Source organism: Larus michahellis, chromosome 21 (assembly GCF_964199755.1).
Source record: "Larus michahellis chromosome 21, bLarMic1.1, whole genome shotgun sequence".
Classification (NCBI taxonomy): Eukaryota; Metazoa; Chordata; class Aves; order Charadriiformes; family Laridae; genus Larus; species Larus michahellis.
The window spans coordinates 2,274,067-2,285,452 of record NC_133916.1 but is presented as its reverse complement, the minus strand read 5'-3'; the positions used below and the strand labels follow the sequence as shown (position 1 = coordinate 2,285,452).

Genomic DNA, 11,386 nt, shown 5'->3' with positions numbered 1-11,386 from the left:
GGATTCAGAGGGGAAAAGGCAGCCCGTCTCCCCACGGCGGTGGTGTGTACTGGCAGGAGGGATCGGGGGGGGGGGTCCGGTCGGGAAGCCAAGGGGCTCAGCCAAGTCCCGGAGCTGAGCAGCCCTTGCCTGAGTGTTTACAACAGGATTAGCGCTGCCAGCAGGTTAAATGGGTTGTTTCTGGGGTTTAATTTCCTTCCTTGGGAAGGTTTGATATCGAAATCCAATGCTACGGCGAGCTGCAGCGTCCAAGTGCTGGCTGCCAGCTGTGATGAGCTTGTCAGGTCTCTGCTAGAGCCTTCGCCAGCCCCGGTGGGTGAAATCATCCCGGTAAAGCTGAAAGTTGGGAACGGCCCCAGGGACAACGGTGGAGGTGAGAGGCTGAGGGCAGCGGAGGGGATTTGGGAGCCGAATCAGTGTCCTGTGTTTGGGGGGGAGCCAGCAGGTCCCCGCCAGACCCTGAGCCCTGACAGCTCCTTTCCAAAAAAACCTGCCCCAAAAGGGACCGCCCAGGCAAAATTGGGAAGATACATCCAAAGCGATCACTCACCAAGCAGCTTAACGCAATCAGCTTGGAGCAGCACCGAGAAAAAGGCACGGCTGAAAGAAGTCGCATCCTTAATCTTGGAGCAAATCCCGCTCTGAGCCCTCCCTTCCCTGCCCCATCCATCCCCTTGGGACTTCACCCTCCTTCTTCCAGCATCCCAGGAGGGTTTATCTATCCATGGGGACGGCAGGGAGCAGGGTCAGGGTGGGGATGGGACAAGCGCTGGGGACATCCATCTGCAAATACACGGAGAAAGGCAAAAGAGAGCCCATGGGAGACGCTTTGTGTCCCTGCCACGGGGAATCTTGCAGGAAAGGTGGCGGCTGGCAGGTGTGGGGCTGGGGAACGGGGCTGCTATTTGGGGGGAGCCACCACCGCTGGAATAAACCCGGAGAGTCTGGAGTTTGAGCATCAAAAGGGGAAAAAAGGGTGATTGGAAAGGGGTACCTTCAGCTGCCGCGTGAGCAGGATGCGGCCGTATTGCAAACACAGGGGTGCCCTCCCCGGGTAGGGACCCTACTCCTGATTTACCCCAGGACCAGCCGGGAAGGGATCCCACAAGCTGATAGGGCAAGCCAAGATCCTCTTCCTATCTCATTCCACCAGGTAATTGCCTTTCCCAATTACACAATTAGCGTGAGCAAAGGTAATTACAGACCGGAGGTGTATAATCGAGCGGCGAGCGCCGTGATTTCGGGTGGCAAACGGAGGAGCCAGATGATGCCGGGAGGGAAATCACCCCCCCAAAAAATGAGGGGGGGGGACGGACGGGGACAACGCAGCAGCCTTGCACACGCGTGTGCGCACTTACGCCCCCCCCCGCTGTGGGCACATTAACAGCTTGGTGGAAGGATGAATGACGGAATCCCAAGCCATTTGGGATTGCGGTGGGTTAATTATATTAATGCACACGGGTCCTCTGCCCCGTTTCTTCCTTTTCCTCCAGTACAGGGCTCGGATTCGCAGCATTTTTCCGCTTTATATTCGCCCCGGGGGGAGGCATTAATAGCCGGGTGGAAGGATAAATTGCAGGGCCGGGCAGCTGCTGGCAGTTTAGGGACGCAACATTATGTAAATTGCGTTAAAGGCACTGAATAATTTCACTGCGCCGACGAGGGAAGGGAGGGAAAGTGGGAGCAAGGAGGTGGCGGAGGGATGCTCCGGAGGCCGGGGCACGTGGGAGGCGCTGGAGGGAATGGGGTACCTACAGCCAAAGAAGCACAAGCACCTTGTTCCCATCAGCTCCTTCGGAAAAGGCAAGTTTTTAAGGCGTAATAGCCTGTTCTAGAGATGTTTAGAGCCCGAGCGATGCCGGGTTGTCCCAGGCAGGTGCCCGCAGTGGGTTCCATGGGGGAGGACACTCCGTCCTCGCAGGGAAGAAATCAGCCGCCATGGAGAATCCTCTTTTCCACCGGGGAAAAGGTTCAGCTCCACACCCGGACCCTCGACCGGGCTCAGCCGGGGCCACTGACCTTCCCTCTCGGGGGTCCCGTTGTCACTAGGTGGCAGTGGAGCATCTCCGTGAGGCTCTGGGGGAGAGACACCCCCCACCATCACCCCCCCCGAGCCTCTCCCATCCCCTGCGGGCAGCCCCCGGAGCGATGCCCGGTGTCATCCTCCCCCTCTGCTGGTCCAAAGGGATCCCAGATTGGATCTCAGCAAACCCAAGCCGCCAGGCATCGGCGTTGCCCTGGATACAGCCCGTTTTCTGGCTGAGGATTTATTTGGGTGGAAAAAAATGCGGATCTTGGCTGCTTAAGCGGGGATTTCTTCTGCAATGGGCTCGGTTCTGGACTCACGTGCGCTGCCCACGTTTCTGCCCGACGGAGCCCAGGCGGGAGCGTGTGATGCAGATCCCAAATTTCCCGCTTGGTCCCGGTGCCGCAAATAAACCCCCAGCCCTTAAGCAGACCCCGGCTGCCCCCTCGGAGGGAGCCCCGGTTATAAACAGGGGAGGCAAGACAAGCCCTGGAGCTGCCATCCCCATCCCGGGCTACCATCTTTGGGCCCTTCAACCCAGGCACAATCCCATGGGAACAACCAGCCTCGAGGAATTAAACTGCCCAGCCGGACCGACAGCAGAGCGGCCGATGCCAGCGCTCCCAAGCGAGGAATCCCACAAGAAAATCAGTTTAATTCAATCGCTGCAGCGGTCGGCACATGGCTCCAAACGAATCTAGAAACCAGCTCCATTAAATCAGTGTAATTTCTGGGCACGCACCGGCTCTGGTGTTACAGTCCTTCACGCAGGGCTCTCCATCTACAGCGGAGAGGACTTATTTTTGGAGGCGTTTGGTTTTCCTACCTCAGCATCACACCTTCCCTCCACCCTCCAGGACCGGCAGCCGGGATGGAGCAGTCCCGGAGCTGAATCGATTCCTGCTTGGAAAAGGGATAGCGAAACCTGGAAGGTGGTCTCTCGCCAACGTGGTCAGGTCTGGGAGGTGCAGCTCCAGGCTGAAACATCTGGTCAAAACGCACAGAAAAACCTGAAAAGGGAGAAATTTGCCCGAAATACAAGACTAGCAGGGAGGACAAAGCCCCCGGACTCAGCAGAGCGGAGGGATGTCACTGCACAGGCAGGGGACACGGCAGCACCGGGGTGCAGGGATGGGGTGAGGTCGGGGAATGGACGTATCCTGAGCCCCGGCACAGGGTTGGATGGGATGGGAATAAACAAGCCAGAATTTCCCAGCTCTTCTGGTCCATGTTGTGTGGAGAGCATCAAGACACAGGGCTGGGGTGATATGAGACATCCCCTCTGAGCCCAGCAAAACCAGTATCCCACCAGCACCTTCATCTGGCAAAATCCACAGCACCCACCACCTGCCCGGTAGGGGCTCCCAGACCAGATTGAAAGAGAGATTTTAGGTTTTCTCCGTCCTTTTGGGCATGGCCAGGGCGGACCCCAACTGAGGGGAGGTGAATAGGGACAGGAAAACCAGAGAGAGCCTTGGTTTGTAATCCTGGACCCAAATCTTACCAGAGATCCTTTAGGTGGGATCCGCTAGTCCCTGGGGCTTCAGTGATCGCGGAAAAAGCCTAAAAAAAAGGGATGAAATTAAATCACGATGAACACCCGGTTGTTTATTGGGTGCTTCAGCGGGTGCAGGTGTGCCTGGCAGCTTTTAACCACGCAGAACCCACCACCAGCGGCAGAAATCAGGGCAATGCCGTCCGGCCGCAATGCCGGAGAGCGGCACTAAGACCACATCCATCTTCCAAAGGGATTTCTTTCTTTGGCAAGAGGCAAAGCAGCAAGATCTGCTCATTCTCAGCTGCGTTTCCAGACCCCCCCCGGGATGCCCGTTCCCTGACATTGGGGCATCGGGTTTCCACGGCTGAGGATCAGCCTCTTATCACCGGGGGCTGCAGGAAATTGGGGCTGATGGGAGGCCCTGGGAGCCGGGATGGGGTTTGGAGGCTGGTGCCTTGAGACCGGCTGCTGCTGGGACAGGCCCAGAGCCCAGGTCCCTTCGGGGCACCAACCCTACGGGGTGGGTAAAACACATGGGGGTGCACCCCGGGGTGTGGGGGGGTGGCATTTGGGATTGACCCTGGGGATTTTCACAAGGGCATGTAGCGATAGGATGAGGTTTAATGGCTTCAAACTGGAAGAGGGGAGATTGAGATGAGATCCGGGGAAGAAATTCTTGGCTGTGGGGGCGGTGAGCCCCTGGCCCAGGTTGCCCAGAGAAGCTGTGGCTGCCCCATCCCTGGAGGGGTTCAAGGCCAGGTTGGACGGGGCTTGGAGCAACCTGGGCTGGTGGGAGGTGTCCCTGCCCAGGGCAGGGGGTGCCACTGCCTGGGCTTTAAGGTCCCTTCCCACCCAAACCATTCCATGATTTCTTTTTTGGGGAGGGCACAGCCCTCACCTCCTGCCTTCTTGCATCACCGCGCAGGCCCTGGGATGAGTACGTGAAACAGGGGAGCGGGGGGAACGTGAGCCTGCGCTGGGCTCTGCAGCCAGCATGGCAGGGAGCCCTCATCGTCATCACCATCGTTGTCATCATCCTCCTCCTCCTCCTCTTCTACAGGCTGCAGGGGAAGGAAGGAAAGACGTTTGCAGCGAGCCCCCGAGAAAAGAAACCCCCAGGGCTCGACCCCACGGCCTGTCACCCCTCAACCTCTCGCCTGAACCAAGAAGAAAATAGGAGACAGGAGCCATTGCAGAGGAGCCCCTCCACCTGCTGCCCATCACCCTGCCTCGGGTCAGGATGGGGCTGAGCCCCTCCGCCGGGGTCTTCCCCTCCCTCCCTCCCTCCCTCCTTCCCAGCCCTTCGGAGGAGAGCTTCCCCGCGCCGGATCTGTCTGCTCCCTATTTATTAAAACAACAAACAGGGGCTCTGCCTCCCGGTGCCCTCGCGCATTCCTGCGGGGTCGGCAGCAGCCGGAGCCGGCGGCGGGTGCCTTGGAAAAAAAAAAAAAAAAAAGCCTTATCCCAAATCCAGCTGCTCCGTGTCCTATCGAGCCGCCCCATGGGGTGGGGGGTCCCCATGGGAAGGGGGCTTGTGGCAGCACGCCGGGTCCCACCGAGGCAGAGGTGTCCCAGCAGGAAGCCAAGGGGTGCTGGGATGATGGATCTCGTGGCCATGCACGACTCCTGCACCTGATTCCTGCAGAAAGATGCATTTTTCTTCCTATGGCAAATGCTCTTCCTGCCCCATTTCCACCCTGGGTGGGGATTTTTGCTGCCCTTTGGTCCCTTTTGGGGCTGGATACAACCCTTCACTCCTTCCTGGGATAAACCTCGAGCAGCCGGTAAAAGGTTGCTGCGCCCTCACCCAGAAGCGATTGCATTAACGGGTGAAAGCTGGGGGGGGGATTAATCTTCCGCGCACAGCCAAGGGGAATCGGCCGGGCCAGGAGATGGCCCTGCTGGAATCAATGAAAGGATGGATTTCAGCCTGCAAGACATCGCAGCCTCCCCAGGGTCAGCGCGTCCCGGGCTGCCGGGGTCTGGCCTCCTTTGAATGAAAGAAAGAAGTTAATGAAATTACCGCGAGTCGGAGGAAACACAGAGGAGGCTCTGTGCCTTCCTCCACGGAAAAGCATTCCGGCATTCAAGCTCACCAACATCACCTCCGTGCCAGGGACCCGTGGGGGATGCTGTAAAATCCACCCCCAACCCCGGCCCCGAGCAGCCGTTCTCGGTGCCCTGCTTTTGCCCCGGCTGGTGGGTGCTGCTGGATGGGCTGGTCCGACAGGCAGAGATGATGCCGTGCCGGAGGGATGGAGAGCAAAGACGCAGAGAAGATGCCGTGCCGGAGGGATGGAGGGCAAAGACGCAGAGAAGATGCCATGATGGAGGGATGGAGGGCAAACCCACAGAGAAGATGCCGTGCCGGAGGGATGGAGGGCAAACCCGCAGAGCTGCAGCAAAACAGGCAGCAAAAAAAAAAAAAAAAAAAAAAAAAACCAAAAAAAACCCCCCAAAAAAATGCTCCAATGACCTTATGTCTCCCTGCTGCCAATTAACCTTCCCATGCGATTTTCTCCCCTGCCCGGATCAACAGGTCCCCAGGCGTGGGTTGGGTTGGGTTGAGAGGATGGGGCAACCCCTCCCGGGCTCCCCGGGGAGCGGAGGCACAGAGAGGGATATTCTGCTTTCCCCCTGCCCCGGCCACCGCCGGCCCCCCCCCGGGCTAACAACCGTGACTCCTCCGTGCGGCAGAGGAAGCGGGGTTAATGCTGAGGAAAGCCTCGTCCGGCTCCGCTGGGCTCATGCCCTCGATGAAGTTATTGGATTTACTTCCCAGGGAAGAGCAGGGGCCTGGGAGCCAGGTGGGACCCATTAAACCTGGGGACGAGGCAGTGCTGTCCCACCACCCGTCACCACCCCAGCAATGTCCTCCCAAAAATGGGGTGGGGGAGAAAACCCCAAGAGCAGGGGAGGATGGAGGGACAGACGGAGACGCTGGTGGGAGGGAAGGAGGGGAGCAACGGGGTGTGGGTCAGACCCTGCTCATGGGGTAACTCCATCGGCCTGAGAGCGGACGTGCTGGGGTCTCTTTTACCCCAATGAGCAGCTTTAGACCCAAAAAGTCCCTCAAGCTGCTAAAATTTAGCCTATGGGAGCACCTCTGTGATGGGAGAAACTTTGCCCCCGTGAAACCCCCTCCTACAAAGCCCTCCCCACCGCAGGGTCCCTTGAGACCCCAGCACCCTCCCAAGGGGCTCCATTCCCAGCCCCCTTCTACCACACGGGTCCCCTCTCAGCCCCTTCAGGGTGTCTGGGGACACCACGAGGTGGGGAATCACCCCACATCTCCTGGCAGCAGCAAAAGGTCCTCCCAGGAGCGGAACAGTCACATCCCCCCCCCTTCTCCCTCCTGCCTGGATCCAGCTTTTGGGGGTCTGCAGAGGTGTGTGGGGGGGTTGTGGGGACACATCCCCTCCCCCTCCCCCAAAGATGCTCAGAAGAAGCAGCATCAACAAAAAGAGATAATCACAAATCAACACTTTCCCCCCCACGCACCCATCAGAAGGGCCCATTCTACCGATTGCAAACGAGGAACGCGGTGCCCAGATCCCATCATCGTTTTTCCCCTGACCTGACCCTTTAAAACTCTCGCTTTCCCCCAAATTACCTGGATTCGTTGACTTTCCCACAGGTTCAGGTCTCGATTCTCTGGGGGTTCCCTCCCTGGGAGCATCCTCTGCCGGGCGCTGGACCGCGGGCTCGGCTCCTGAGCCCTTTACCCCTTGCTCCGGGAAGGCAACAGCCCTTTTTACCCTCGGCTCCATACAGAAAGGGCTAATCCCGGCTCTTTCTTCCTCCCCACCTATTCTGGGCACGGAGTTTTAATGTGAAAATGCTGTGGGCTGTTTGGGGAGCAGGAGGAAGACATCTTTTACTCCAATTTGGCAGAGGTCGCCTCTGCTTATTGCTCTGAGCCTCCTCCCCTGCTGCTCCGAAGGCTTTGAACCCGCTCAGATCCCGTTAATGGGGTTAAGGAACAGCAGGGAAAACGTAGGGTCAGTATCGGAGGAAATACAGGGAGCCTGCTGGTGTTTAGGGCCTGATCCTGCGGGATGCTCAGGCTCTCCATCACCTGGGATGGCCCCCTGGAGCTGCTCTCCATAAACCCCCGATGCAGGGAAAAACGCCGGCGTGGAAAAGCTCCAGTCGTGGAAACCAAGCGGGGATGCGTTCGGGGGAAGCAGCGCCATGGCACGCTGCTCTCCTCCTCCACCCCGTGGGCTCGCAGGCGGCGAGACGCAGCCCATGGCCACGCTGCAGCGAGGGGAACGCGGTCCCGAGAGCCTTAATTAACCCGGTGATCGGGGTCCGATCGTCCCCTGAAACCAGGACCTTTGCCCGATCTCCCCTCGGAGCCGAGCACATTCCCTTTGCAGAGCCGCCACGTCTCCCGCTGTTGTGTTTATACCAATTAACTTGCTCAAAGCGATTAATGAGCTCCAACACCTCCAGCCGTCACTTTCCTATAATACTGGCGGCCCAGAGGGTGCGAGTAAAGAGGAGGGCACGTCACCGAGCTGGACCGCCCCACTTCGGGATGGGAAAGAAAGCAAGGCTGGAGATCTGCTTCTCCAAGCGCATCGCGTATCCTCTGAAACCCCTTCCCAAGGAGCCTCTCGTGCAAATTTGCACCATCGCTTCTCATCCACGATGGCCCGTCCGTCTGTCCCCAGCCCTCCTGGGGCCGGCAGAGGTAAAGGTCTCAGCGTAATCAGGGTCTCGCACTCTCAGAGGAGAGGAAAGGAGGTGCCAGGTTCCCCCAAAGCCTTTGCACCCCATCAGTGGGTCTCCACAGGCGAGTGCAGCAGCCAAAAGGGAAGGAAAGAGCAGATGACCAACGCTTCAGACCAACCCATCAACCCGAGACACCTCTTACATGAGTTGCACATGCTGGCCCGGTGCCTCAGTGGAGTTAAAACCACCCGGTGCTCTTCAAGCAAGCTTTTTTTGGGTGCCTGAGAGGTTTTTTCGGGGTGAAATTGCTTAAAAGTTCAATGGCACGGGTTTTGTTTCCTATCAAGGGACCTTTGAGATATGGAACAGCTTGCGGCTCCTAGCGAGGAGATTTGCAGTTGAAAGGTCAAAGCTGTTTCTGGTTCTCTTTATCAGCGTTGGCCGAGTAAGAGGGAAACCTTTCGCCGTCTGGGTCGGGAAGGGGAGGTCACGCCGGGGACAGAGCACCAGGGATCCGGAGATGAGACACTGATGGCAGAAGGTGGGAAGAAACCCAGGAGACAGGAATTAGGCCCTATCTCCAGACCAGCAAGGCCATGGAGGGGAAGGTTACCCTTCCCACCACCCTTGCAGGCCCCATGGTCCCGTCTTGCTGGAGAACTAAAGGCAGTGGGACGCAATGGTTTGGGGGATACCATTGCCCAAAGTGGATTTGGCCACTGCCATCAGTGGGGTTGGCCCCACTGGTGGCCACTCAGCTCCCTGGACCTTTTCTGTGTCCCTCCCAGCACTGCCGGGTTTGCTTTGGCTCGCGCCGTTGACATGGATGAGGACCCACGTTGGGTTTGGGTGCTGGGACGCCTCCAGGGCTCTGCAGGAACATGGTGGTGGCCAGGCACAAAACCCCAGAGAAAGCCAGAAGCAGCGTTTGCTTTACAAGCCCAGGGTCTCCTGAGCCTAAACGGAGTCCTGGGCCTGATGGACAAGTTTCTCCACAGCCAAGCTCCACGCAACATGATGTGCGTCCCATCCCATCACCTTTGCCTTCAACCCAAATAACAGGTGCTAAAAGCGTCCTCCAACAATAGCAAAGCTTAAATGCTTCTGGGGTCAGCTTTTACGCAGCCCTGCCTTGTTCTCAGCCTTCATTCCCCTCTTTCCATCCATCCATCCATCCATCCATCCATCCATCCATCCATCCATCCGCCCATCCTGGACCATAGCGCCATGGTGCCCATCCCAACCAGAGCTCCGAGCTGTGGGGCACTTTGATCTTCCCCTTTCCCTGCTCCTTCCCCTTCCCTGCACGAACTGGTCCTTGCACACCTTAAATCAGCCGACAAAACCAGGCTGGGAGCCGGGGCAGGCGAAACAAGTCGGTAGGAAGCAAGAAGCCTTGACAGCCCATCTGGTTTTCGCACGACTCCCCCGGCACTCTCGGCGTTGTCACCTTTCATTCATCCTGACAGGTACAGGGATCGCCACCAACCCGAGCTCTTGAAGTTCTTGACATGCACAATCCCATTACGGAAATACAAGGGCTCCCGCTGATGTGCCTTTGGGGAAAGCAAAACCCTCTGCAAAGCCCTCGGAAAGCGGAAAACACATGGGGAGGAGGGGAAAAAACACCCGCTGAGGTGCATGAAGGTGGCTCCTTGGGGTCAAGCTCAGCTCCTCCGGCTTCCTCTGGTTGTAAAGACATCACCAACCCATCAATCATAGAATCACGGAATGGTTGGGGTTGGAAGGGACCTTAAAGACCGACCAGTTCCAACCCTCCTGCCATGGGCAGGGACGTCTTCCATGGGCAGGGACGTCTTCCATGGGCAGGGACACCTCCTGCTAGACCAGGTTGCTCAATAAACCATCCAAGGAAGAGCTGGGGAGGTATTTGCAACCCTTTTCCCCTAGACCAGCGTCGCCTGCCTCGGTTTCCCCATCTGAAAGACGAGCTTTTTGTCCCTTTGATGGGGAACCGCCAAGGTAAGGACATTTCCAGCACCCACCACCATAAAACACCGAGGAGCCAGAGCATCCTAGGTCCATCCAGCTCCATATACGCCACCGTATCCCATCCGTCCCGGGGGGGGGGGTCTCACCCGGCGGCGGGGCTCACACGTATGTGTGAGCCCCGCCGCCGGGTGAGACCCCCCCGCCCCGGGACGGACGGATGGGGTACGGGAGCGACAGCAGTGAGAAAATACATCTCTCCATCCCACGGAGCCCCCGGGGACGGCTCCTTTCACCCCCCGGCCCCGGCTCTCCGCCACCAAAGGAAAAAAAAAAAGAAAAAAAAAAAAAGAAGCCGATTACTTTCAGGTGTCGGGGCCAGTTAATAAAATAAATCTTCCCCTTAAGGAAAGAGGAGGTTTGCGAGGAGGGAATTTTTTTTTTTTTTTTTTTTCTTTTTCTTTTTTTCCCCAAAAGGCTAAACGCAAACCAGAAGGTGACGGACTCCGGCACGTTGGCTCCTCTGTCCTTTCGGGATGCAGTCGGAGACACTTGGCTTTATTTTTTATTTTTTTTCCCCCCCCTCCTTGTTTCATCCCCCCCACACCTCTTCCCCCCCCCCCAGAAAATAAAAATCTCCCCCCAATTTTTAGGGGCCGCTATGAATTTATCCCGGCAATCGCACAGCGATGCCATCCCAGCAGCTCGGCCCTGGGGAGTTACTTCCATCTTTGTTTGTTACGGATTCTCCAGAGAAAACTTTTCCTTTCCCTGCAATAAATTTTCTACTTACATTTTAAGGCAAGAAAATGTTTTCCGGTGGTTTTTTTTCTGTTGTTTTTTTTTGGTGGTTTTTTTTTTTTTTTTTTTTTTTTTTCCCCTGGCGCTCTGTCGGGAATGATTACTCCCAGATTTATTGGGGATTTGCAAAAGGAGGCGGCGATACCTGGGATCTCCGAAACTCGCCGGGATAATGATGCAGGCAGCACTTGTCAGCCTCAGATCTGATTTATGGAGCAAGATTTCATCCGTCCCGGTGCGTATAATTTACCGGGATCTGGAAGTGGCTCATTAGGGGATGAGACGAATAAATCCATCAATCCCTCGGGGAGGGGAAGAGCTTTGTCCAGCTCCGTGGTCGGCTCGCAAATCCCAAAACTGGGGGGGGCGGAGGGATATGGGGGGGTTTCTCCCCTCCGGATGGGGAGAAAGGCCCTTGCCGGGGTAATTCG

The 11,386-nt window shown here is 57.4% G+C and overlaps 1 long non-coding RNA gene across 1 annotated transcript; it reads right to left on the bottom strand.

The window, feature by feature from the left end:
• Positions 1-2,707: 2,707 nt before the first annotated feature.
• LOC141733596 (uncharacterized) lies at positions 2,708-5,309 on the bottom strand. The gene is made up of 3 exons (XR_012584347.1): positions 4,423-5,309; positions 3,531-3,589; positions 2,708-3,036 (listed from the first exon to the last, which is right to left on the bottom strand). It is a non-coding gene; the product is annotated as an uncharacterized LOC141733596 (long non-coding RNA).
• Positions 5,310-11,386: the final 6,077 nt, after the last annotated feature.